At 44.3% G+C, this 23586-nt stretch overlaps 1 protein-coding gene, 3 long non-coding RNA genes and 1 pseudogene across 17 annotated transcripts in view; 3 read left to right on the forward strand and 2 right to left on the reverse strand.

Annotated features, from left to right (window-relative positions):
* Window positions 1–11244, reverse strand: part of LOC137633940 (uncharacterized) — a 56947-nt gene extending 45703 nt beyond the window's left edge. The window contains exons 1-2 of the long non-coding RNA XR_011042368.1: window positions 11107–11244; window positions 9948–10251 (exon numbers count right to left, since the gene is read on the reverse strand). This is a non-coding gene — a long non-coding RNA (uncharacterized lncRNA). The remainder of the gene's footprint in view (window positions 1–9947; window positions 10252–11106) is intronic.
* LOC137633468 (uncharacterized) overlaps window positions 1–23586 on the reverse strand; it is a 429224-nt gene that overhangs the window by 146933 nt on the left and 258705 nt on the right. The window lies entirely within an intron of this gene.
* The window catches only part of LOC137633471 (uncharacterized), a 415554-nt gene that overhangs the window by 146820 nt on the left and 245148 nt on the right, over window positions 1–23586 (forward strand). The gene's annotated exons all lie outside the window — the stretch shown is intronic.
* The window catches only part of LOC137633473 (uncharacterized), a 246637-nt gene that overhangs the window by 111406 nt on the left and 111645 nt on the right, over window positions 1–23586 (forward strand). The gene's annotated exons all lie outside the window — the stretch shown is intronic.
* Window positions 16637–23586, forward strand: part of LOC137633481 (sorting nexin-2-like) — a 32636-nt pseudogene continuing 25686 nt past the window's right edge.

Genomic DNA, 23586 nt, shown 5'->3' on the forward strand with positions numbered 1-23586 from the left:
AGTAAAACAATAACAAAAAATTTTCATCAATAGAAGGTTTATGTTTCCCCCAATCTTACTGCAGGAATCCTCGGTGACAGGTACCCCAGGGCAGGATGAAGATCCGGGTGTGGCCCGATTGATTCGTTGCACCCGAACTCGATCGGAAAACATCGATGAAGGTTCGCGACGAGACCTCCTTTTTCCTGATGACAGGCAACCCATAGAAAAGAGGTAAATACGTCTCTGACCTCTCTATTCCTGATCGGAAAACTGGAATTAGCCTCGATTGGTCCCTCCCTCCTTAGGGAACAGACTTGCTTATGCAAAGTTTCAGAGTCTAAGTACCTTTGACACTTAAGACTTAAAATCCGGAGATGTTAGGGAGGACCTGCCGGGGATGAAGGAGGACCCCACATAAGGGCAAACTACCATGTCTGGTTATGGGAAGGTAGAGGGTTCATGAATAACCTGACTTTCCCCAAGGGATACAACCATCGACTGAGAAAGAGAGCTAATGCTGTATTGCAACCAGTTTCCAATTTGATTGGTTCCCCACATCAAATGACTGAAACAGATTGCCCTTCGCAAACGAAGGACCGTCAGTCAGTTCTGTATGATGGTAAGTAGACCTTTCTACTCCTCATGAGCGTGTATAAGCACATGAACACGTTAGTCTTGTGTGAGCTCCTTCGAGGTAGCTTGTGGAGTAGCTTGCGGAAAAATATGTATACTGTACAATGAAGCACATCATTGCTCGAAGGGAATTGATCAATGACTAGCAATAGCATTGCAAACATGATTGTGAGCATCCATGCACCCATGAGGAGCTCATGCAGCTAGCGAAGCGATCAGACCTTCGTCGGCAGGAGCTCACCCGCCTGCCTCGTGGGTGGAACAAGCGACCTGTAAGTGAATACTTGTTTGCCATCGTTCGTAAACATAAGCACGAGCTGATTCCATCCCGTCAGGAGTAGATGCACGAGACAATAACCCCGAAGGGTTATATCTAACAAGACCATTGTGTCCTGAGGGCACTACATGGTAAGGTGGTGTGGAGATTGCAAGTGGTCGGAGGACGACACCATGTGTGTTCCGATGAGCTCTCTATCTTGTAGGGAAAAGTCCGAGATAATAACACCGAAGGGTTATGTTCCACGAGACTTGTTGTGCCCGGGGGGCACAATGGTGGAAAGTGGCAGCCGTAAGACATTCCTATCTGTGGCAATAACCCTGCAGGATTATGTCTGGGTTTGGTCTTTTGCAAGAAAAGAACACAAACACTTGCCAGCACTTCCAGAGGAGGTTGGCGAGTTGTCTAGCATGCTCTTAGGAGGCAAAAACTTGTATGGTGGTGAGCAAGGCTAGCAAAGATTTTTGTGTGCCCTCAAGAACAGCAGGAAAAGACATGTTCTCCCCCTAAGGGAAGGAAAGCCCGAGGCAAGGTCCCGAAGGGCCTGCCCTCACAAAGCTCTGTGAGATTTGTTGTGCCCTATGGGTACGATGATGAAATGCAGCTGCCGCAAGCATTACCATATGCAGCAATGACCCCAAAGGGTTATAGCCTACAAGACTTGCCGATGGGAGAAGCTCGGTGCTTCAAACACTTTGGCGCTAAGGGCTCTGAGCAAGCTGTCTGAGAGCGGCCACATAATCATCGAGCTTAGAAGACTGACTTTAATCAGCTTTTGGGTTTTTCTAGCGTTCCAAAATTAGGAGGCACGAGGAGGATACCCTGAATAGTAACTACGAGAAGTACCAATCTGCTCTTGTTCGTACACCGGAGCTGCAGAAACAAAGGGTGATGAGCAGATGTAGAGAGTGCTGTAGCTAAGGGCACGAGAAGTTCGGGTGGTTCACCTACCCACAGAGTCTCGGAGGGAAGGCCAGGATCAACACCTGCGGAGGCAGGTATATGCTCCTGCTGTGCACTTAACTGAAATACCCTCGAAAAGCCATTCCTCAGCAGGGAGAGCATAGAGCCCCAAGGAAGGCAGGAGGTGCCACAAGTAGCAACGGGTCAGTCCATGGATTAGTTGGTCATCGTTCTCACTCGTTCATCCTCGGGAGGAAATCGAACGAGCAGACACACAATGGGGAGTGAATGAGACGCTGGTATAAGATGACAAATTCGTAGATAATTTGTATTTTTCCTAACTATACAAACCTTAGCTATTTACATGGGGTAATTACTTCGGCGTAGCTGAAATGACGAGCCATAAGAATTTTAACGAGGGTTTACTACCCCTCCGCTAGTTAGCGGGGGGTAGGGAGGGGTAGCTTGCTACCCCTCCCCCCTCACACACACAGTGCGTGCTCCACTTTACTTACAGGTAGGACTTATCTTGGGGGACAGGGCTGGCGAGCAAATATGTGTAAATAGCTAAGGTTTGTATGGTTAGGAAAAATACAAATTATCTACGAATTTGTCATTTGTTCTGTAACTGAAATACAAACCCCGCTATTTACATTGGGTGACTTAACCCTTAGGAAGGGTGGCAAGTCCCTGCCATACTGGCTTTGGCTTGCCCGGGGATTCCATATTCGAGCGTTTAAGTACTCGGACAATAGGGAATCCCTGCTCCTCACTAGCGGTTGTGAAACTGCCGCGGCCTACGTAAGGTGTGTGCGAAGGTGAAAAGTGACTCGTCTAAGGAAGTTGACCTGGAGTTCCTCAGAAGGAAATCTAGGCTAGGACTCTCCCAATACCACCTCGTCAGGGTATGGGGACATGACAGTAATACACTTAATACTAGGAACACAAGGAAGCATGGTCTACCTACAGTGGTTTGAGGTCAGCTGTGCAGAGAACCCAGGATGCTGCTTTCTCCAAGGGAGGAAAGGATGAAGAAAAGAATAAGGGCCAGACATATCTTTTCATTCATGCAGACTAACACCAGGTAACAATGCCCTCAACCTTCTGCTACTTGTCCATTAAGGAGCCTGAGGTTTAGACCAGCTGTTGTGCAGCCACCAAAGGGCCGATAGAAAACGTATCGAGCCTCCTGTGGGTCATGTCTTGCAGGTAATGGGCCGTGAAGGTGGTCCTGACGCTTCAACACCCCCGCTTGCAGGACCTGCGTCACTGAAAGATGCTCTATGAAGAGCAGGGACGTAGCTACGCCCTTGACATCATGCGCTCTAGGGCGATGTGACGGAGAAGGGTCAGGATTCAAGGCCAGGTGTAACATCCTGCGAATCCAGGCTGAGATAGTATTCCTGGTGACCCTTCTCTTCGTTTTCCCAGTGTCCACGAACGAGGCTTGAACTTGGGGACGAACTGTAGCTGTTCTCTTAAGACACAACCTCAGACTCCCTACTGGCAAGGTAGGAGATGGTCTGGCTCATCTGTTACAGGACGGAGACTCGAAACCTGGAAAGAGTCGAACCGCGGGTCCGGCACTCCCGGGTTCTGAGTCTTGGCAACAAAACTCAGGGACGAACCTGAACGTTACCTCCCCCTATCCCCTTGAATGGGCGATGTCGTATGAGAGACCATGTGACTCGCTTGGCCGAGGCTAAGGCTAGCAGGAACACTGTCTACCCAGTAACGTGGTGATCTGGAGCCTTACGTAGTGGTTTGTAGGGAGGTCTCTTTAGAGACTTGAGGACTCGAACCACGTTCCAAGGAGGAGGTCTCACTTCTGACTGAAGGCAGGAGAGAACATGGCTTCGTATGAGGAGAGAGAGTTCCAGCGAGGGAGAAATGTCTATCCTTTGAGCCTGAAAGCAAGACCTAAGGCTGAGAGATAGCCTTTCACTGCCGAAACTGAAAGGCACATTCCATCCCGCAAATACACGAGGAGCTCCGCTATTGCTGGAAGTGGCATCGTGTGGAGGGATACCCTCTCCACGACACCGACCACAGTAAACTCGCCCCTTCGCCTGGTAGACTACTGTGGAAGACTTGCGCAGGAGTCCAGACATCCTGTTCGCAACTTGTTGCGAAAATCCTCTCTCTTTGAGGAGATGCTGGATAGTCTTCCGACATGAAATCGAAGCGAAGCTACGGCTTTGTGGAGGATGTTGGCATGTGGTTGTGTGAGTAACCCGTGACGTGGAGGGGGGTTCCCTCAGAGGCTCCGTAAGGAGTTACAGAAGGTCTGGTGAGCCATTCTGCAAGATGCCCTAGCGGAGCTATGGAGGTCATAGAGAGACTGACCGAAACTCTGGTCTTGTAGAGTACTCTCCTCATCAGCCATAACGGGGGAAGGCGAACAAATCGATGTTGTCCCACCGTTGTTGGAAGGCATCTCACTAGAGGGCCTTGGGGTCCGGGACCGGGGAGCAGTACAGCAGGAGCTTGTAGATCAGTGCTGTAGCGAACGGGTCCACAGTTGGGGAACCCCACAGAGTCAGGACTTTGTAGGCTACTTGAGGATCCAAAGACCACTCGGTATCTAGTATCTGTGTCGCACTGCTCAGACTGTCGGCGAGCACATTCCTTTGCCCGGAATAAAGCAAGCTGCTAGGGTGATCGAGAGGAACTCTGGCCATCTCAGTATGTCTACTGCAAGATGGGATGGCTGTTCTGAAAAAGTACCGGCCTGTCTGAGCATATGAGCCATCACTGTGGTGTTGTCGCTCCTCACAACCACAGAGTAGTCCGCCAGGCTTGGTGGAGCTACTGAAGTGCCAGGAACACGGCCTTCATCTCTAGTAGGTCTAGAGAAGGTACTTTCCTGGTTCTGACCACCGGCCTGAGGTCCTGTGGTTCAGAACGTGGCCCCCCCCCCCTCTCTTTGATGTGTCTGAAAATAGCATCAAGTCTGGGGGGGAGGACAAGAAGGTCCACTCCCTTTCGTAGATTCTCGTCTGCTACCCACCACTGGAGGTCCGTCTGTTCCGGTTGTCCCATAGGGATCAAGGTGTCCGGGGAGTCGTGTCCCTGACTCGCCACTGGAGAGAACTCATCCTGAGGCGACTGAAGGGAACCAGACGGGCCAGGGAGGAGAAATGGTCAAGGAGACGTAACCACGTTTGGGTTGGAAGATCTCGTGTGAGGAAAGGTCTCGCAACCTTCCTCAGCCTTGCTATCCTGTCGTCTGAAGGGAAGGCTTTGTGGAGATTGGTGTCTATGATCATGCCTAGGTATACCAGACTCTGAGAGGGCTGTGGAGAGGACTTCTCAAAGACTACCATGATCCTTAGAACTTGGCAAAGTCCGAGAAACTTGTCCCGATGGCGAAGAAGGGTTGCCTTCGAGTCTCCTAGGATCAGCCAGTCGCCCAGGAAACGGAGGAGACGGATGCCGATCCTGTGAGCCCCCAATGAAATCAGAGTGGACACCTTGGTGAACACTTGAGGCGCTGTGGAGAGAACGAAACACAGCACCTCGAACAGGTACACATGAAGTCTTGTGGTCTCACTGCAAGCCTTACTGTGTCTGCCGTCTCCATACTGAACGGAGACTGTTTGACAAACTCGTTCAGTGTCGAGAGGACGGTGACTGGTCTACAGACTCCAGATGCCTTTCTCACAGAAAAGAGTCGATTGAGAAGCCTGGAGACTGGTCCACAACTTCTTGGAGAGAGCCCTGCTTCAATATGGTCCGGACTTCTGCCCGGAGGGCCTGTCCCCTTACCGATCCCTACTTAGGAAGGAGGGAGGGGCTTGTTACAAGCGCTGTATCTATTGAAGGAGGCAAGCTCAGAGAGCTGGCCCTCGACCTTGTCTCTGGCGCTCTTTATCCCCTGAGACCAGGACAAATCTTCACTGGCCCTAGAGAGTTTCTGGGTGCCGTAGATTCGGTCCAGGACCGTATTCTTCCCTTCACGAGGAAGAATCTCAGGTCTGGGATCCCATTGAGGTTCCTCATAAGGGTCAGGACTTGCCAGAACACATGTTCTGACTCTTGATGCTCTCCTCCTGGACTGGCAGCGAAGTCTCCCGTCCCCAGAGGCTCTTCCTAGGGAGAATCGCGGACGTTCTCCAAGGGTCTTTCTGGTTCCTGTCTAGGCCTTGCAGAAGACTTGGGTAAAGTCTTAGAGACCTTTGGTTCCCTCCTAGGAGGGAAACAGGAACGAGCGCACCGCTGGAACAGAGTCCAGGGGAACCTGTGAGTGCCTGTGCGCCAACTTAAGTTCCTCCTGGACTGCGCATTGAGATGTAGAAGCGCGCTGGTGCGTTGGAGTCCTTAGAGAAGTTACCACAGAGGGGACTCCTCTCTTCCTCTTCAGGGGGGGGGGGGAAGGCTGCCACTGATTTGTGGCCTAGGTCAGAGAGCTCAGGCTTCATAGCCTTCATAAGGGCTCTGAACATGGCACCAAACCAGGGCTGCTGACTGACAGTTGCACTGTCAGACACTCCCTCTGGATGGAAAGGGATCGTTCGATCCCTTGGAGGAGTCGACAAATGAGGGTTCGCCTGTTGAAAAACTGCAGAAGAAACAGAAGAGTCCTTGGGCCTGTCTGGAAACCTCCCCTCCTCCGACGGGCGCGCTGTTATGCGCTTGCGGGGAGGGGAAGGCGATGATGACCTTTCCCCCTGTAGCCCTGAGGCTTGTACCTGATCGTGTTGGCGATCAGGGCACCGTGAAGGACCCTGTTCTGGATTGCGCGTGAATAATTTGCGCGCAGCAGGATATTCGCGCTCGAGCGCGGGCGTGGGAATGCAAGGTTAGGGGCGCGGGCACGCAGGAGCTGGTTTACAGGGGATTACAGGATGGATGCGGGAGTCAGTGGGCTGACAAGCTGCTGATGAGTGCTTGCGCGTGTCTGTAAGACAGGGCCCTTGGCGATCGTGGGCGCGCATCAGGATGTTGGCGCACAGGTGTGCGCTTTTGTGGTGGGCGCTCAGGGCGAGCGGCAGGGATCGAACGCGTGGGCGTTCGCTGCCGAATCTGGCGCGCATCCTGCGCAGCTGGAATTTGGCGCCCAGAAATTCTGGCGCGCACATTGCGGAACTGGAACTGGGCGCACAGACGAGGCTGGAACATTGTGCACCGTTGGTTTGACATTACGCACGGCTGGAACAGAGTCCAGGGGAACCTGTGAGCGCCTGCGCGCTATCTTAGGTTCCTCCTGGACTGCGCGCGGAAATGTAGAGGCTCGCTGGTGCGTTGGCGAGCGCGTGTGCGCTATGTCAGGAACTGCGCGAGCGTGCACATCACTTTTAGTATTATAAGAGTGATGGGTTTCTGCGGTGCGATCAGGAACTGTTGAGTGCTTGTGCGCAGGTGGGCGTGAATGCGCCACCTCAAGAACAGCATATGGGCGAGCGCGTGTGCGCTATGTCAGGAACTGCGCGAGGGCGCACATCACTTTTATTATTATAAGAGTGATGGGTTACTGCGGCCACCGCAGGAACAGCAGATGGGTGTGGGAGCGCAGAAAGCTGTGGGCGCGTAACTGGAACATTTGCGCGTACACGAGCACGAGCGCATTTCGCGCAGGCGAGTGCGTGTGTGCTTTTTGGGCGCGGGCGCGTTAACTCAGAAACTGTTGATGGGCGCAGGCGCGCTGAAGATTGAGGGTGCGCAGGGGTGCTAAATCAGGATCAACAGCAGCAACAGCAGCAACAGCAGAAGGCCGCACAAGTATAACCTGGCGCGCAAGGGTTTGATGCGCAGCTTTGCAATCATTACCCTTAGGTCCCGACGGGACCTGTGCCTGCGCAATGACAGGTTTAGATGGCACGTAGTGTGCATCATCCTTAAAGGAGATGGCAGGTCAGCATGTCAGGAGGGCGACTGGATACAAAGTCCCGAAGGACAACATTCCCCGACGGGGATCGCGAACGTATGCAGCGAGACCCTGAGGGGTTAGAGTTGCAAGACCCCGAAGGATCAGAGCAATGAGAAACCGAAGTTTACCCGTCGCTAATCACTGAAGTGAAGGAGTGACTAAGGTTACGAGAGCCCAAGGGATCTGCGTAACTAATATTATGAGAGACGGAAGGGTCAGAGTAACGAGAAACCGAAGTTTCCCCGTCACTAAACACCGAAGTGATAGTGACTGAACAGCAAGCTGGTCTAATCAGGAACAATCCTCCGAAGAGGAGTCTCTATGAGTACCCTCTCTCGCGAACGAGAGAGGTGGCACTTCGTAGAAGAGACCATTAAGGAGCAATCCTCCGAAGAGGAGCCCTCATGAGTGGCCTCCCTCGCGAACGAGAGAGGTCACAAGACTGATCTTGAGCATAGCTACAGAAGCGACTGCTCAGCCCCAAGAGCATAGTCACATCAGTTCCATGGGTCGGACTTGCAACCGCTCAGCTCCTTGAGCGTGGTTACAAAAGAAGTCGCTCAGACTAAGAGAATAACCACCTAAGGACCAGGAAAACCCAGACACTGGCAATGGCGCCCCTAGGGGCTGCGATGTCGACTGTAAGGAGCAATCCTCCGAAGAGGAGCCCTTAGCACTAGATGTTCCATGGTCCGGCCTTGTAACCGCTCAGCACCTTGAGCATGGTTATGAGAGCGGTCGCTCAGCCCCAAGAGCATAACCGCCTAAGGACCAGGAACAAAAAGGGAAGAAGGGAAGTTACAAACTACCCTTAGAGGCAAACCTCCTTATCATCCAAAGATGACTGAAGAGCTGAAAGTTGTCACAGGAGAACCTCTAAGAGAAGGGAAACGCCCATGATGATGTCCTAGAGAGACGGCAGCGAAAGCAGACTCCCCAGGCATAAACAGGACAGCTCTGCTTCGATGGCACACTTCAGTCAAACGATGAAACTGCATAGTTAACTGGAAAATAAATAAAGTAATTATTTAACAGAAATCCCCCCCGAGTGAAACTCCAAAGAGTAACCCCGAGGGAAAGAACATTTGAACGAAGTAGGTATGCGCCCTCCTCCCTCACAATGAAGAAGGGGGAGGGCGGAGACCTAAAACAAAAAACAGAATTATAATAACTATAATTATGAACTGATTTGAATGTTTCCAAGATTCACAGACCCCCGAAGGAAAATGTTCCCAGCTGAAATGTTAAAAATGCAATTAGATTTCATAAATAAATAATTGAAACAAATAAACGTAATAACAACTCAGCCCGCAACGGGAAGGAAGCTATTGTAGTAGTAATAGTACGAAGTAAGAGGTGAACGACCCCGAGAGAGACACCGCTCTCCATGAAGGCAACTGTGGTGGCCTAGGAGTGAGCGGCCACGCCCCGTGAAGGGAAATTGTGGTGGCCTAGTGCTAAGCCGATGAACACTCTCGTTGTCGTACACCACACACACCGCACAAACACTGAAAAGGAAACTTACTATATATTATACACAATATATATATATATATATATATATATATATATATATATATATATATATATATATATATATATATATATATATATATATATATATATATATAAACATCATAATGTTTAAATATATATGTTTAAGAAACAGTAAGTAATTAAAAGACAAAACAGGAATTGCCGTCAAGCGAGGGTAGGCTACCCGAGCCAGAAGTAAAGTGAGCTATTTCCAGTGTGTGTGAGCGGGGAGGGGTAGCTAGCTACCCCTCCCTACCCCCCCGCTAACTAGCGGTGGGGTGGGAAACCCTCGTTAAAACTTTATGGCTCATCATTCAGCTACGCCGAAAGTAATTACCCCATGTAAATAGCATGGTTTGTATTTCAGTTACGGAACAACTGGGTTTTGAGACCAGCTCAAGCTCGATAGTCTTTTGTAGTGTCTGCACACTCGCCATCCTTGTGGGCTAAGGATGAGGGAGTTTGGGGGAACCAATTGGTCACCTACTGAGTCTTCAACAGCCATTGCCTGGCCCTGCCTGATCCTAGCTTGGGCACTGCTCATATGTATACATATGGTTAGTCTCTAGGGTATTGTCACTGTCCCTTTGTCTCTGCCATTCATGAGTGACCTTTAAAACCTTTAAAGATCAAAGGTTTGTGCAATGTGGAGGAACATACACATCTTTGCACCCCTTAAACTATATTCTGAAACTAATGACAATATACATAAGTTCAATAAAAATTAATAATTCCGTCGATACATACATATCCCAATGTACAGTTTTCTATACCACTGGATCCTAGCTCTCCCATTTTCCATACCACTAGATCCTAGCTTTCCCATTTTCTAATCCAAGACCATTCAGAGGTGTCTTCACTACCACGGCACTTTTCTTCCGTCCGATCACATAATTCACTTCTAAAGACAGGCTGTCTCCGGCATTTTCTTTTTTATTTCTAAGCTTTGAAGGAAGTCGCTACTGCAATCATGTCAAAAATACTAAGGCCATTTCCCTCTGTGGATTCATAACTTGTAAATAAGGGTTTCCCACAAGCGTCGTCACCATTTCTGCAAAATAATTAATGGTTACTACTGATATTTTACCTGACCTGGAGTCTTTATATATTTTGTTGGGACAGACCTGGTGTAAAATTACAAAAATAATGACTCAAAAACCACACTTTGGGGTGTATGTGTGATAGCGGCCACCTGTAAGTATGATAACGGCTAAGAATATAGCAGTGTAAGGGGGGGGGGGTCGCAGGGAGGCACTGAACCCCAGTTAAGTAAATAGGTAAGGACACGGTTTGTAGGTTAGGTTAGGGGGGAAAGTTTAGTTTATTTGGTATCGATATTTTACGCTCGGAGGAGGAACTGGCCGCTGATATACAAAGGCTCCCACACTTTAAAAGGGAAACAAAGACATGAACATAGCCTAAGGTTTCCCACCTAACATAACCTAGGAGACGTATCCTTACCTCCTTAGTCCCTTAGACTGCCCTATCCTTACCTATTTATCCCCTTAGACCGCCGTGTCCTTAGCTTACCCCAAGACTAAATCTCAACCTTGTGCTTCCAAACCAGCTTTGATCCTGACACGGCAACACTAAATTATGTATATCGTAAAACTAACTTCATAATATCGTATTGTGGACCTAGATAAACAACATATTGTCATTTTTCACATAAATAAAATGATTTAACTAGTAATAAGAAATTTAAAGCCTGTAAAAACGAAATATTCACACCCCAAGAGATATTTCATTAAGGACCAAAATGTAGGAGAAATTGTATATACAAAAAAAAAAAAAAAACAGCCTTTTCTGACACCATACAAAACTTTACCAAAAAAGACTTAATTACTATAATAAAACACATCCTGAACTTCGCATAATGTGACAATAACTATATATGATAACTCACCTTTATCTACATTTGAAAAAAGTTTTTCTATATTGGATAATTTGCCGTAAATTAAGAAAGGACGCCTTGACACATGTTGGACCTCCATCGTCTCAAATGTAAACAAACATTGCTCTTCCTCTTCTTCTGTTTTTCTTCAGAGATGGAACTGTAGAAGACACAATATTACTAAGAAAACAATATTAATAGAAGCCTTATTATTATTATTATTATTATTATTATTATTATTATTATTATTACTCCTGGTTCCTTATTGCTCACTCCGCAAAATAAGTTTATATTACCTGTGCCTTAAATAAATTAATATCGTAAGGAGATTCTCAATCTTTACTTTTATTCCCTTCTACCTTGAAATTACATAGGATAACACCTTGCTATCATCAGTTTTGGAAATCCATTGTGATCAGTTTGGACTTCTTAAATTCTTCTTTTATTTGCATTGTTTATTGTTTATATCATCTCTTATCTCCCTGGTCTTCTTTTTCTTATATAAAGTTATACTATCTTTCACCAGTATTTGTACTTCTTTCTTCTTATGATTGTATTTTTCTTCTAATTCTGTTTTAACCTAATATCTTTTTCATTTCTCTTTTTTTTCGATTAAGTTCCTTTCTTTCCTTAATCTTTCTCCTTATTTCCTCAGTTACCCAAGGTTGTTTTTTGGTCTTACCTTCATTTATTACCCTTCTCCTATATATGTTTTAGCCAAATGCTCTTGTTTCATTTCTGCCATTATTATGTTTACCTCATCAATACTTTTTACATCCTTGCTGACAAGTTTTCTCTCTATAGATTTCACATATTCGCCTATATCTTTTGTCTCTCCTATAATATGTAATTTCTTCCCACATCCTAGAGGATTGTCTATTCATATCTGTTGTACATGTTATAATTATTATATGATCCTATTTCATTCTTGTGCATTATAGGATCCTATTTCATTTATGTGTATTGTGTCGTCTATACATTATGTGCATTATAGGATCCTATTTCATTTATGTGTATTGCGTCATCTATACATTGGCGCTCATTTGTGAGAATGTAAGCAAACAGTGTTTCAGTTTGGCAGCTCATTTACTCGCTGCGTATATGGTACAGTATTATTGTCTATAGACTTTAGTTAAACTTTATTATCTATTATATGCTAGCAGCAAATGGTTCATTAGCTAGCTGTGAATACTGTGAATTTACTAACTGACCCATATATGCTATTAGGTGTCAGTGTAATTTCATATTGAATTTATTTTGACTGCCGATGCAAATGCCATTTCATTTCTCATCATGCTATCTTTCATTGCAGATATTATCATTGTCATGTGATGCCTTCCAAGTGATAATAAACATTTCATGAACAAAAAGTGAATCTTATTTATGATAATATCAGTGATCTTGCTACATTACAATGCCTGCTGTACAATGCCCCATCGACAATTGCAATTATGTGACCCCCGACCTGTCTGACGCCATTGTTGCTGCCCTACTGACCGCCCATTGCATAAACCACACAGCTGCTGCTCGACCAGGTGCTGCAGCGCAACATGCACAAGTGGAAAAGGTTAAGAGGCCTACCATCACTGCCGCAGGAACCACTGAGGAATGGTCATATTTTTTAATAAGGTGGGATGAATATGTAAATGCCACAGCCATTAACGGGCAAGAAGCTGTTGTTCAGCTGCTAGAGTGTTGTGAAGATCAATTGCGTAAAGATGTAACTAGAGTTGCTGGAGGCAGCCTCCTCGCAAAACCTATTGCCGAAGTCATTGCTGCCATTCGAGCCCTAGCCGTACGTGAAGAAAATGTAATGGTGGCACGGGTCACACTCCATAATATGAGGCAAGACAGAGACGAACCCATCCGAGCATTTGGAGCCAGATTAAGGGGGCAAGCTGGTATATGTAAATTCCTCCTAGATTGCCCTTCCTGCGATAGTGAAGTGAATTATACTGAGCCAATTATTCAGGATATCCTTATCAGAGGCATTGAAGACCAGGAGATACAACTTGACCTGTTGGGTCACACAAATCAAAACATGACACTAGAAGAAGTTTTTAGATTTGTTGAAAGAAAAGAAGCCGGTAAACGCTCAGCGTCTTTATTCACGGAATCCCCAAGCACCGATGCCTCAAGTTCGTACAAAAAATTTAACCGAACCAGGATTGTGAAACATGACTTAAATAAACCTGCTTCTGATGTGAGTTGCTCTTATTGTGGTAAAACAGGGCATGGCAGAAAGGCCCCTGCAAGTCTCAGAAAATCAGAATGCCCTGCATTTGATAAAACATGCCTTTCTTGCAATAAATTACACCATTTTGCTTCAGTTTGCAGGAAGAAATCACCTCAGGCAAGTGGAATACAATCACATGCTGCAATCCAACCTGAAGATAATGCTGTGTTTAATGAACTTTGTTCTGTCACCACATATCATAACAACTCATCCATTACACTTGATCACCATCAGTATGACGCTATGTCAAAATCATGGATTAAAAGGCCCTCTGGGCCCCAACCATTCATTAACCTCAAAATATCCACTTCCTCAGAAGACTATTCCCACTTCGGCTTCAAACTTCACGCCCCACCGAAAGCAGCAGTGGCTCGAGTAATGGCAGACACAGGCTGTCAGAGTTGTCTGGCAGGTATCCATGCTCTGAATAAACTTCACATCAAGCATTCTGATCTGATTCCAGTTAATATCTCCATGAAAGCTGCCAACAGTAAAGGCATAAATATTCTAGGAGCCGTTATTCTTCGCTTTACAGGTACCAACAACAGGGGTAAATTGGTTGAAACCAGACAAATCACCTATGTCACCGACAACTCTGACAAGATTTACTTGAGCAAAGAGGGCTGCATCGCCTTAGGTATAATCTCTTCCACCTTCCCCTGCATTGGCGAAGCGACACAGGAAACATCATCGACTAATATTCAGACAGAGGAATGCTCGTGCCCCCAGAGACAACTCCCCCCACCACCACCCCAAAAGTTACCATTCGCTGCAACGGAGGCTAATAGAGAGAAGTTGCAGAAGTTCCTCCTAGAGCACTACGCATCCAGCACTTTTAATACATGTGAACACCAAAAGCTACCCATGATGTCAGGACCCCCGTTAAAATTAATGATTGATCCACATGCTGAACCAGTAGCGGTACATACCCCTATACCCGTTCCCCTTCACTGGCAGGATGAGGTAAAACAAGGACTGGACCAGGATGTGAACCTAGGAGTCCTCGAACAGGTGCCCATAGGCGAGCCTGTCACATGGATGAGCCGTATGGTAGTTTGCGCCAAGAAGAATGGTAAACCACGTCGCACAGTAGATCTGCAAGCCCTCAACCTCCATGCCACTCGCGAAACACACCACACACCATCCCCTTTCCATCAAGCTCGTGCAGTGCCAGCAGGTAAACGTAAAACCGTCTTAGATGCCTGGAATGGATACCACAGCGTACCGCTACGGCCCGAAGACCGTCACCTAACCACATTCATCACACCATGGGGCCGCTACAGGTATTGCACGGCCCCACAAGGATACATAGCTTCTGGTGACGGCTATTCCAGACGATACGACGAACTGGTCGGTCATATCCCGAACAAAACCAAGTGCATCGATGACACGTTGCTCTGGGCAGACAACATAGAGGAGAGTTTCTTCCAGACAGTACAATGGTTAGATATTTGTGGTCATAATGGTATCATTTTAAATCCTGACAAGTTCGTTTTTTCAGCTAACACTGTCCAGTTTGCGGGGTTTGAAATCACACCAGATTGCGTCCGGCCATGTGAGAAATATTTGTCTGCAATACGCGATTTCCCCACACCAAAAAACATAACCGACGTGCGCTCCTGGTTTGGCCTCATCAATCAAGTCTCTTATGCCTTCTCTATGACCAAACGCATGACCCCGTTTCGTAACTTTTTGCGCCCTGGCAACCCTTTCTGTTGGGACAGACACATGGACACCCTTTTTGAGGAATCTAAAGATCACATAATCGACGAAATCAAGAGGGGCGTTCAGATCTACGATAAAGAAAAATCAACATGCCTTGCTACCGACTGGTCCAAATCAGGCATTGGGTTCTGGCTCACCCAAAAACACTGCCTGTGCACACCAACCCGGCCATTTTGCTGCAAATCGGGCTGGAAAACCACCTTAATTGGGAGTAGATTCACACACCCAGCAGAGTCTCGTTATGCACCCATTGAAGGAGAGGCCTTGGCTGTAGTGGAAGCCCTTAACAAAACCAGATTCTTCGTCCTTGGATGCCCTAGCTTGTTCATCGCAGTGGACCACAAGCCCCTACTTAAAATCTTTGGTGATCGATCTTTTGAAGACATCTCCAACGCTCGCCTTCGAAACTTAAAAGAAAAGACACTTCGATACCGCTTCGAAATGGTCCATGTTCCTGGCACAAAACACAAAGCAGCCGACACGCTCTCACGACATCCCACAGGCAATGGTCCTCCAATGAAACTACGTTTGCAGGACGACATCGCATCCATGCACTCCTGCAGTGATGAAATAAAGGATGATATCGACTCTGCCCTGCAGTGTGCACACGTTACATCCCTGCAAACCCTTGGCTCAGTGACGTGGGACAAAGTTCAAACTGCAACTAACAGCTGCCCGGACTTTCAACATCTGATCTCACTGATTGAAAATGGCATCCCCGAGGCTAAGAATGACGTACCACCGCATCTCCACGAATACCATAAGTTCCGCCACGAATTGTATACTGTAGACGGTGTAGTCATCTACAAAGACAGAATTGTGATCCCCCCCACCCTTCGTAAACAAGTACTCCAAGCCCTTCATGCGGCTCACCAGGGAATCACCTCGATGACAGCACGAGCAGATTCGTCTGTATTTTGGCCCGGCATCTCTAAAGATCTCCAAGACACACGTATGAACTGTTATCACTGTAACCGCATTGCACCTTCCCAACCCGCCCTTCCCCCACATCCACAAAACCCTCCTGCCTATCCATTTCAGCATATTTGTGCCGATTTTTTCCACTACAAAGGACAACAGTACCTCGTTGTAGTGGACAGGTATTCAAATTGGCCTGTCATCGAACGCGCAGCAGATGGTGCCACTGGGCTTATCAACAGTCTACGGAGGATATTCGCAACATATGGAATCGCTGATGAGCTTTCTTCTGATGGTGGCCCAGAGTTCTCTGCAAAAATCACTCAAGATTTCCTTCAGGCTTGGGGGGTCGACCATCGTCTTTCCTCAACCTATTTTCCCCATTCTAATTGTAGGGCAGAGGTTGGCGTTAAAATAGCGAAAAGACTCCTCACCGACAACACTGGGCCCACAGGAGACCTGAACATCGACGCCTTTCAGCGCGCCGTCCTTCAATACCGGAATACCCCTGACAAAGAAACCAAAGTTTCTCCAGCTATGTGTATCTTCGGAAGGCCCATTAAGGATTTCATCCCCATCTTGCCAGGAAAATACAACCCCCATCCCACTTGGAGAAGCACCCTCGCACAACGCGAGGAAGCACTCCGGAATCGCCATATGAGAATGGCCGAGTACTGGACCGAGCACACTAAGCGGCCGCCGCCATTGAGAGTTGGCGACAACGTCCGCATCCAAAACCAGACAGGCCCGAACCCATTAAAATGGGACAAAACAGGCGTTGTGTCCGAAGTGCGTCAATTTGATCAGTACATTGTCAGGGTCGATGGCTCTGGAAGGGCTACTCTTCGCAACAGACAATTTCTGAGGAAATACATCCCTGCTATTCCAAGACGACCACGATTAACCATTGGATACCCAATTCCCCAGCACGAGAAATCACGTCAACGCCCATCATCGCCTCCAGAACCTGATACAGAACCGCACTCTACTGATCGACTGGAAGTGCCACACCCTGCGCCTACATCTCCCACAGATGCCACACCACCCCCATCACCACGTCCTCAATCTCCCATAACACCTGTTCACCACCCACAGGCACCTGACGCAGCACTACATGATGCACACCCTGATGCCTCTCCTAATAATTTCTTTCAAGCTCCCCCAAGTGCCCTTCCGGATCGTCCTCAGAGGCTGCGCAAGAAGCCTGCCTACTTGACTGACTATGATTGTAATATGTATTGATTCGTTTTTGCAGACCAATACTTTTCCACCCTTTATTTATCTTTATGATATTATATTTTTCATTCAGCTATGCTCCATAGCCACATAGCTAATATGCTTTTATAAAGTAGTTTTCATATATTGCTCCAACATGTTCAGTTTTGTTTTTGAGTTTTCTTATTAGTACCCCAAAAAAAACTTGGGAGGAGATAGAGGATTGTCTATTCATATCTGTTGTACATGTTATAATTATTATATGATCCTATTTCATTCTTGTGCATTATAGGATCCTATTTCATTTATGTGTATTGTGTCGTCTATACATTATGTGCATTATAGGATCCTATTTCATTTATGTGTATTGCGTCATCTATACATTGGCGCTCATTTGTGAGAATGTAAGCAAACAGTGTTTCAGTTTGGCAGCTCATTTACTCGCTGCGTATATGGTACAGTATTATTGTCTATAGACTTTAGTTAAACTTTATTATCTATTATATGCTAGCAGCAAATGGTTCATTAGCTAGCTGTGAATACTGTGAATTTACTAACTGACCCATATATGCTATTAGGTGTCAGTGTAATTTCATATTGAATTTATTTTGACTGCCGATGCAAATGCCATTTCATTTCTCATCATGCTATCTTTCATTGCAGATATTATCATTGTCATGTGATGCCTTCCAAGTGATAATAAACATTTCATGAACAAAAAGTGAATCTTATTTACATCCCTTTATTGCAATTATTTTCTCTATTTGTTTTTACTTTCAATTCTACTGTTATTAAGTTGTGATCTGATATGTCTAATACTGTTTTATCTTCATCTATTTCCATACATTTAAATTGTCTATATAGCATATTATTTGCAAGTACAAAATCATTAGACCTATGCTGATCTTGTCTATTCCATGTGTATAGTCCTGAGCACCTTTCATCTCCATTTAATAATGTTAGGTTGTGGTTACCCATCCAATCTAGCACCATTTCCCCCATTTCTGTCTACTTGTTGGTGTCCCAGAAATCCCACGTGGCCGTTAAAACCCCCCATAACTAGCAAAGGAGTTGTTTCTCCTGCTTTCTGTATTAATTTTTCACATTCCTCTTTCAATTCTTGATCTCTTTTTCTATCTTCTTCTGTATTTCCTGCTGCGAAATATACTAGTATTATCAAAAATGCTAAGTTGTGGATTTTGCATTGTACCATTATTATATCACTATGTTTTGTTTCTATTTCCTCTGCTTCAGTGATATTATTGTTTTTAAAAATTAACATTAACCCACCACCCTTTTTGTCTTGAAAATCCCTTCTTTTTTCTATTTTTAACAGACCTTTACTTAGCTGTATTTCATCTATCTTTCGGTGCATTTCTGTCAAACAAAATTTAGGAATTTTATTTGTGTTCATCTCGTTTTCCACTTCTATTAATGTCTGCTTAGTTAGTGCTTGGATATTTAACAGGCATATTTTTATACATTGGCTAACTTTTTTGTCTAAATTTACACCTTTTCTACTTCGCTCTGCTTACGTTTGCTTCTTGACGAAAATTGTCGTTTATAGTTCTCCTCTCTTTATGTACCACCCCTGCTCTCCATTTTCTTTTTTCTCTCTCAATTCCTGAAGAAACTTCCTTTCTTTTTCCCTTTCCCTGAAAGTGAGGTCAGGTGCAATGAAAACTTGTCTCAACTCCTCTTTTGTTGATTTCCTGAGGTGTTTCCCCCTTGCAATTACTCCCCATTTTTCCTTAGTGCTTTTAAGCTTAACTAGCAGGGGCCTTGGTTTTTGTCTTTGCCCCTGTTCCTCTCTCTCTCTCTCTCTTCCCTTGGTTTGCCTAACCTACCCACTTCTTCAATTTCCACATCATTCATTCCTAACTCGACATTAATCAAACTCCCACATATATCAAAATCATCTCTCAGCTTTTCATTACTATCAACTTTTGTACTTTCTTTTATATTGAAAATTACTATATTGTTTTTCTTTTTCTCCTTTTCCCTTATTTCTATCATCTCTGCCCTGACTTCCTAATGTAAACAAACAATGTTTATCATCTTCGTCTTCCTCTTCTTCTTCTTATGTGTATTTCAGGGCTGCAACTTTTCAGGTCCTATACTAAAGTGTGATCTCGCGTAAAAAGAGGGCTGACTGTGCATAATATAGACATGATAAGCAAATGGAAAAACTATACTGTTTGTGCAAGTGGCGTGAAAATGAGGTATTATTACAAATTCTATAGCTTTGATTTTACAGGCAGCGATGGCTACATTTTCTCTTCTACTAAACCCAGTGATTCAGTGTAGACTTTAGATTCCAGAGTCAGCTAAGACAATCATATCAGTCTAGGTGTACAAGAATGAATGAATGTAAAACTATTACACTTCTATCACATCCATTACTATAAGGAGGAGTAATAAATACTCCTTCCTTTTCAAAGATACTTTACTTCCAGTTCGTCACAAATTTAACCATATTAAAATTGGATTTTTTTACGTACTATTACAATAAACTGCAGACTTCAAATCTGAAAGTAATACGTTTATGTTATATAAAGCTAATGAGACGATAAATACTTGAATTATTAATTTTATTCTTTTATCAAAATATTTTTTAATCAATATCTATTCTTTTATATAACTGGAAGTGTTTTTATTTGAATTAATCGGTTGGTTTAGTAATAGACACCACACCACTCCGCGACTTGGAACACTGCTGGTCACTGAACTTTGTACAATTCTCTATTCAAAAAGGAATTTTGACTTAGGAAAAATCTAATTTCGGGTGAGATGACCATGTCGTCCTGATGGAAGTTCCCTCCGGCAGCTTCCTACTCTATAATATTTCTGTCATTGATATTATAAGAGAATTACCGTCAGGTATCACGGGGTTCTAACCCACGGACTGTCCAGGACAAGAGCCCGTGTCATGCCACGAGGCAATCTTCACTAAATAGCTAACTAACCAATCAACCTATATAATCATTGTCATTTGTCAACAATCTTACCTTTATTTCAACCATCAAATTAGGTGTCAGAGGAACAGACTCCTGTAGGAAGGGCTAGACATAGAACCAAAAAACCCTTCCTTTCCCTACCTGTCTTTTCTCTTCTCAAACTGAGTCTAATACTATCAGTGTTACCAGATCTTCATTGTGAAAGACTCCGATGAAAATTAGGCTGAAGTCAGCTAAATTGTGCTATATCTTTTCATTAACATAATTTAATGACAAAACATCTGAGGGAGAAATTTAGGTTAGTAAATAAGTTTTGATTTAAGTAATGTCTTAGTGGTTTAAACAATACAAATAAATTGTCTGCAAAATGAACATTACAATTTGATCCGACGCCCAGTTTAAAAACTTTGGCACAGTGTAAAATCCGGACGTCGGATGCCGTCCGAGAGAATAGAAAATCGCTTGTATCACCGGGAAAGACGCGAAAATACACCTCTTTTTTGTGACTGGTAATGTTCACTGATACTTTCTGTTATTTTCTGAATAAATGTTCGAAAAATATTGGTTTATTTTCATGTTATTGAGAATATCACTTAGTACATAGTGTAATGTTGACGTCCGATTGAGATTATTCTCAATAAAATGAAAATAAATCAATATTTTTCGAACATTTATTCAGAAAATAACAGAAAGTATCAGTGAACATTACCAGTCACAAAAAAGAGGTGTATTTTCGCGTCTTTCCCGATGATAAAAGCGATTACTATTCTCCTGGACGGCATCCGACGTCCGGATTTTACACTGTGCCTCCTCATGCAGATATTTTTTCAGGAAAACAGTAGGAATACATTTGCTTTTCTCCATTTATTTTTAGGTGTCCACGTGTGTTTCGGATCACTTCGTTCCCTTTCTTCAGGACTACTGTAGGCTTATTCTTATTCTTAAGATTGAAACGTTGTGAAGATGCAGTGAGGTGTTACTAGGAGTAGAACTGATTCTGTACTCCACAAAAATGAGAAAATTGTGTTCCTTCTGTATTTGGACTTGCTCGCAAATTTAAGCTAGCAAAGTTTAGTACTACTGTACTCAGAATGGTATTTTCAACTAACAGAGAAGGAAACAAGAATATAATCTATTCTGATTTTTCCCATAAATTAAATTTTAAAAGCATCACGTATGTAGTATTTCATATATATTTTTATTTATATTCATCAAAATTAATGTTTTCTAGCTTCAGACTACTTCTTCTCTCAATAATGGTAGATTAAGGTACTCGCGGTCATTCTTTTTCATCGTATAGATATGAAAATCTGCAATGATCCTTCTCTTTATCCTTTCAAATGACACGACTTTGTATTTGAAGGGAAAAGTTTATGAAACTGGAGATATTCATCAGTTTTTATAATTATATAATAAAAGTAATAATAATTTCATATCAAAACTGGTCTTAGTCTCTCTTCAATTGATTGTGGATTTCAATCTAACATTATCGAGAGAAGATATAATAAACGATTAAAATAAGATATTTTAATAACAATAACACCATTAAAGTAGATAATTCTTATATAAAGTATAAAAACCTAAATAAGAGTCAGAGAAATATGATAGTATGTTGTACCCGAGAGTGTACTTTCAGGATAGATGTATTATAGTTGTTTATGCAGTATATATTTGATTTCTCATATTTATTCAATTTTTTATATTGATTGAAAAATATATAGGGTGCCAGTTTAGTATGTGGCCTACCTTTTTTTTATTCTGGTTTAGTATGTGGCCTATCTGGCTTGTTGGGTTAGGTTAGGTTAGGTAAGGTTAGGCCACATACTAAAACAGATAAAATTGCGTAGGCTGATTTCGAAAGGTAGGCCACATACTAAACCATCACCCTTAAATCGAAGGCTTTTTAGACATCTCTCTACCTGACGGAAGAAATGGAGGCTAACATTAAACTGGAACAAGACACCCTTAACTTTATTATTACAATAACCTTTACAAGAAAATAAGAGGTGTTCCAGGTGTAATTTGATTGCTCCTGATGTTGACATTTGTCCGAGACTGCATTTCTCAACTTAAGATGTTTGGAACACAAGAATTTAAATATGAAAAACCATATTTCCAAAGTAAAAGAAAGTAAAGAGATACGACCTAAATGAAGGATACCACCTACGGTAGCTGCTTTGGATCGATTACGGTGGGTCGTGGCTCTGGGTCTGGTTCAACAGCTGGAGTTGGAGCGGAAGACGTTTTATCAAGGAGTAGAACCTTCGCTGGATCTTCCTGCCGAAGTCTATCTATCAGAGTCTCAGCCATTTGTTTCACGGTGAGGTACGCGTCATACAGCGATGGTTCGGGAGTGGCAGCAGAAGAGTTGGTGTCCATGGCTGATGTATTAGCGCTTTGTGCAGGAGCACTGGTCAGTGGTGCGGCAGCAAGGGAAGGTGTAAAACTAGCAGGTGGGTCTTAAGCTTTCTTCTTCTTGGTCGCTGGTGTTCCTACAGGCACAAGGGATTAGGCCTGTATAGGAGTTTTGGTTTCAGCAGTAGATGCAGCAGTGATCTTCGAAGTATTGCCCTTTGAAGAGGTGGTTCTGGCAGTTGGACGAGGTTTACACTTGATCTTTGAAAGGTCAAAGGATCCGTGCTTTGTAAAGTGGCTGCGTCCATTTTCTAATGCAAACTTGCAGTCTCTGCAGTTGCATTTGACTTGGTGATTGGAGAAAAATTCATCCTGGACAATTTTGCTCTTGATTCCTACAACAACAAGAGTGAATATGTTGACTCTATGCCATTCATAATCCCTGCAGAATTGCCATCTGCAGTTCTCTGAATACTTCTTGCAGTGTCTGTTCTCATTGTATGAGTGAGTCCATGCCCAGACACCTAAATAGAAGACAAACATGGCAGGCACAGACGGGAGACTGGTGTCCCCTGTGCCGGGTAAGCTGGGAGGGGGTAACTTGGTGTTCAATGTGCCATGCTACGGGCCAACGCAAGAGCCCGTGTCCAGCACAAGGTTGGGAAATCTAACAAGCAAGCAAGCAAGTCCAATGTGCCGGCAGGCACAGACGGGAGATAGGTATCCCATGTGCCTGGTAAGCTGGTAGGGGTAAACTACTTTTCATGTTAAGCAAAAAGTTTACAGAACTGGAGTTTTTAATGAGATATTCATCAGTCGTTATAATAATAATATAATAAAAGGAATAACAATTTCATATCAAAACTCGTATAGCATCTCCTCCTCCTCTACCATTGTCAGGAGAAGCTTCGGTCGTCGTCTCTCTCCTCAACTGAGAGAGGATTTCTCAATCTACCATTATTGAGAGAAGAAATAAATGATTAAAATAAGATGTTTTAAGAACAGTAACATCATTAAAGTAGATCTTTCATATATAAAATATAAAAAACAAAAGAGGAAGAGAAATAAAATATTGTACCCGAGTGT

Source organism: Palaemon carinicauda, chromosome 43, assembly GCF_036898095.1.
Source record: "Palaemon carinicauda isolate YSFRI2023 chromosome 43, ASM3689809v2, whole genome shotgun sequence".
NCBI classification, from domain to species: domain Eukaryota; kingdom Metazoa; phylum Arthropoda; class Malacostraca; order Decapoda; family Palaemonidae; genus Palaemon; species Palaemon carinicauda.